We start from the raw sequence: 5,291 nt of genomic DNA on the forward strand, positions 1-5,291 counted from the left end.
TGATCAAATACCCCCTTTCACCTAGAAGTCATGTGAAGAGGCAGCTGGAAAGGTTGAACCGGCACAAAGACGCAAGTCCAGCAGGGCAGCTCTGTGGGATTCAACAGCACCTTTTCAACCTAAGCCTGACCCAGTGCAAGATTTCAGTGTTGTGGAAGACCTCTTCGGTCAATCTTTTCCCCAGGGTGGAAAGTTTGATTTCATGATGAAAAGTATGGGCCTAAAAGCATGACATGACTGAAACATCATTAGTTTAACTTTGTAGTCTATCGGTTTTTAATATTTGCTTTTAGTTTCTATTTTCCCATGTTTTATTTTGTTTCTACATTGTATTCCAACTTGTTTTTATTCTGTTGGTCCACCCGAGTAAGCAAACAAGCAGCTATCAGGAACCCCTGCAATTTGTTAATTGCCATGGAGTTGAAGTTGATGATTGCCCGGAATTAATTCTATAGAATTAATTCCGGGCAATCATCACCTCAGTTCTCACCATCATATGGGTAATCAAAACATCGTTCCTTTAAGCCAGGCCAATAACAACCCTAACAACTCCTCGTTACAGAGGAGTGGACCAGTTTCGGTTCAGTCTGCTGGCTTAATGGCTTTAACAACCGCCCATTACTAAGGGGTGGACCTGTTTCGGTTGAATTTGCATGTTGTCTAAGCCATTACAAGGCCTTTGTTAGGCAGTAGTATAAAGCTTGGTACTGCACATTACTCCAGACTTTTTGAATTGAAAAAGCTTCCTGGAGAGGAAGCGAAACGTCTTCAACTACGGAAAACAAGTCCAGTTGCTTTGTTTTTTTACTTTTTTTTTTTTTTTTTTTACTTTTTTTTGGAATTAACTAAACTACCAAGCAAAATTAAGACAAAAGTAAGCTAAGGAACGATGTACGCACACACAAAAAAAGGGACAATTTAAATAGTTGAAAACCATTATCAGAATTTTTCAATGAATCCTGGTTCACTGCAGATCTAAGTTAGAGAACCACAGTCCATCTTAAAGAATATGGAATGAGGTTAAATTAGCTTAACGAATTAAGAACAACATTTGATATGTGTTTTAACTCATTCAAAATGCAAATCGTGACTTAAATAAAACATTGTTTGAGAAAATATTTGAAAATTATTATTTGCTCAGTAAAAATCAATACCTTTAGGACACTTGATTTTATGCAATTATTCCTCCGGGAAGCTTGGGGCACTGTAGCAATTGGTCTCTTGATTCGTTAATCCTACAGTTACATAAAGCAGAATTAAATCTACAATAATCTTCCCTATTTATAAAGAACTAAGGGTTGTAGCACAAACATTATGTTTAAATTATTTTTAAACATATTTTCAATTTTTTTTATTTTATTTACATGATGTTTAAAACTAATCGTATTTAAGTTTCCTAGGGCCGTAGCACTAATGTTACCTGGGAAGCTAACCCTAATGCTAGCGGACATTCAGCACTAATTTAAAAGACTTTTAGGTTTTATTTGGTCGTAATGAGCAGACTGGACAACACAAACATTAATATCCCATCGGTGTATAAAACCCTTCTGGAAATAAAGTTTGTTATAAAAATAAAAACACAATCACAAACCACATCAGCAAACCTTGGTTTCCAGAACGCGAGAGGGGCTAAGGTGTTAGCTTGGCCAAGCTTTAAATACACAGTGAAAACACATAAAGTATACCACTTTACTTTCCCTGCCTAACTCTGCAAACCTGTCTTTGCCTCTGTGTCAGTTTGGTTGACTTTGGTCATCCATTTGGAAGAAGTTGGGCCAGGGTTAAGGCTGATTGTCTGAGAAGCAAGCAGGCAGCTAGCCTGAAAAGGGAAACAGCTGTCGTTTAGGAAGCCAGGCCAGGCTGGGCGAGCTGTACACGGCTCTGGGGAGGGGGTGCGCTTGGCCTGTGAAGGGGGGTCGCAACATGGACTCTCTGCAGGGCCTTTCCAGCGTTGGGCACCTCCAGACGGCCTTCGTGGCGTGCATCTTTCCTGCAACAGCTGAGAAAAATCACAAGGCTGGGTTCAATATAGACAGATTCTTCACTCCGGTGTTTGATAGGCTGCAGACTTAGCTCTATTCCTAGTTGAGCACGTTTGTGAATCTGCAAACCCCATGTGAATCCTCCGCAGAGGAGAGTGTCCTCCCCAATGCTGCTCCAATTTAGGAGTGGGAAAAAAAGAGGGTGATAAATCTGGGCAGCTAGTCTTTATACTGTAAGTCCCCCTGCTGTGAGAGGTAGTCCCTGTGTGCCCGTAAAAGTGTCACATTTCATGTTGTTTGCCAATCAGTCTGATTTTATTTCACAACAGCAGGACACAAAGAGATTCAGGCAAATATCTAATAAAATAAAATCTAAAAGTACAGAGAATACAAAAATAAACACCTAAAATAATAAGCCCATATGTCCATCCATCCATCCATCCATCCATCCATCCATCCGTCCATCCATCCATCCATCCATCCATCCATCCATCCATCCATCCATCCATCCATCGTCTTCTGCTTATCCGGGGTAGCAGTTTCAGTAGGGAGGCCCAGACGTCCCTCTCCCCAGCCACTTGGGCCAGCTCCTCTGGGGGAATCCCAAGGCGTTCCCAGGCCAGCCGAGAAACATAGTCTCTCCAAGGTATCTTGGGTCTTCCCCTGGGCCTCCTCCCGGTGGGACGTGCCCGGAACACCTCACCAGGGAGGCGTCCGGGAGGCATCCTGACCAGATGCCCGAGCCACCTCAACTGGCTCCTCTCAACGTGGAGGAGAAGCGGCTCTACTCTGAGTCCTTCCCGGATGACTGAGCTCATCACCCTATATCTCTAAGGGAGAGCCCAGACACACTACGGAGAAAACTCATTTCGGCCGCTTGTATCCGGGATCTCATTCTTTCGGTCACAACCCAAAGCTTATGACCATAGATAAGGGTAGGAACGTGGATCGACCGGTAAATCGCGAGCTTCGCCTTTTGGCTCAGCTCTCTCTTCACCACAACGGATCTGTACAGCATCTGCTTCACTGCAGATGCTGCACCAATCTGCCTGTCGATCTCCCGCTACATCTTCCCCTCATTCGTGAACAAGACCCCAAGATACTTGAACTCCTCCACTAGGGGTAACACATCCTCCCCAACCCTGAGAAGGCACTCTACCCTTTTCCATGGTCTCGGATTTGGAGGCACCGATTCTTATCCCGGCCGCTTCGCACTCGGCTGCGAACCACTCTAGTGAGAGCTGTGGATCACGCTCTAATGAAGCCAATAGGACCACGTCATCCGCGATTAGCAGAGACGCAATCCTAAAGCCACCAAAACGGATCCCCTCAACACCTTGCGCCTAGAAATTCTGACCCTAAAAGTTATGAACAGAATCGGTGACAAAGGGCAACCTTGGCGGAGTCCAACTCTCACCGGAAACGAGTTTGACTTACAGCCGGCAATGCGGACCAGACTCTGACACCGGTCATACAGAGACCTGACAGCCCTTATTAAAGGGCAAGGTATTCCATACTCCCGGATTACCCCCCACAGGATCCCTCGAGGGACTCGGTCGAATGCCTTCTCCAGATCCACAAAGCACATGTAGACTGGTTGGGCAAACTCCCATGCCCCCTCCAGGATCCTGCTGAGGGTGTAGAGCTGATCCAGTGTTCCACGGCCAGGACAAAAACCACACTGCTTTTCCTGAATCTGAGATTCGACTATCTGACGGACCCTCCTTTCCAGAACCCCAGAATAGACCTTACCAGGGAGGCTTAAGAGTGTGATTCCTCTGAAGTTGGAACATACCCTCCAGTCCCCCTTTTTAAATAGGGGGACCACCACCCCAGTTTGCCAATCCAGGGAAACTGCCCCCGATGTCCACGCAATGCCGCAGAGCCGTGTTAACCAGCACAGCCCCACAACATCCAGAGCCTTAAGGTACTCAGGGCGAATCTCATCCACCCCCGGGGCCTTGCCACCTAGGAGCTTTTTAACAACCCCGGTGATCTTTGCACCAGAGATGGGAGAACCCGACCCAGAGTCCTCAGGCTCTGCTTCCGCAATGGAAGACGTGTTGGTAGGATTAAGGAGGTCTTCCAAGTATTCCGCCCACCGACACAAGACGTCCTGTCATTGCCCACGTGAGCGTTGAAGTCCCCCAGCAAAACGAGGGAGTCCCCAGGAGGGGCACTCTCCAGTACCCCCTCCAAGGACTCCAAAATGGGTGGGTAATCTGAGCTGCTGTTCGGCGCATACGCACAAACAACAGTCAGAACCCGTCCCCCCACATGTATGCGGAGGGAGACCACCCTTTCGTTCACCGGGGTGAATCCCAACATACAGGCACCGAGATGAGCGGCAACAAATATGCCCACCCCAGCTTGGCGCCTCTCACCAGGGGCAACTCCAGAGTGGAAGAATGTCCAGCCCCTCTCAAGGAGACTGGTTCCAGAGCCAGAGCCATGCATCGAGGTGAATCCGACTATGTCTAGCCGGATCCTCTCAGCTTCGTGCACTAGCTCAGGCTCCTTCCACACCAGAGAGGTGACATTCCACGTCCCAAGAGCCAGCTTCTGCAGCCGAGGATTGGAACGCCAAGGTCCCCGCCCTCGACTGCCACCTGTTGTACAATGCACCCAACCCCTTTGGCCCCTCCAACAGGCTGTGAGCCCATCGGAAGGGGGACCCATGTTACCTGTTTGGGCTGAGCCCGGCCGGGCTCCATGGGCGAAAGACCGGCCACCAGGCGCTCGCCAACGTGCCCCACCTCCAGGCCTGGCTCCAGAGTGGGGCCCCGGTGACCCGCGTCCAGAAGAGGGAACACGACGTCCATTTATTGTATTCATCATAAGGGGGTTTTGGGCTGCTCTTTGTCTGGTCCCTTGCCTAGGACCTGTCTGCCTTGGGTGACCCTACTAGGGGCATAAAGCCCCTGACAGCATAGCTCCTAGGATCATTGGGACACTCAAAACCCTCCACCACAGTAAGGGGGCAACCCAGGGAGGGGTAAAATAATAAGCATGAAGAAATAAGTAAAGAAGGCGCAACCTAAGGAACATAACAACAAAGCATTTGTCAAAATATGTACACAAAAGAAAATAAAAAATCCAAACACCTGGTGATTGTGACAGTATATAGAATATATATAGTTTACATGTTACATGTTCATTCTGTCTTGCTACGACTAACCTTCATTACTCTCATTTCCAGGGCTAACCTCCATCTCTCTCTAGAGTTTCTTCCATCTGTTCCCTGGTCTCATAACAGGTCACAGTGTCATCTGCAAACTTCATAGTGCATGAAGATTGCTGTCTAACCTC

The sequence above is a fragment of the Fundulus heteroclitus genome, chromosome 11 (assembly GCF_011125445.2).
Source record: "Fundulus heteroclitus isolate FHET01 chromosome 11, MU-UCD_Fhet_4.1, whole genome shotgun sequence".
Classification (NCBI taxonomy): domain Eukaryota; kingdom Metazoa; phylum Chordata; class Actinopteri; order Cyprinodontiformes; family Fundulidae; genus Fundulus; species Fundulus heteroclitus.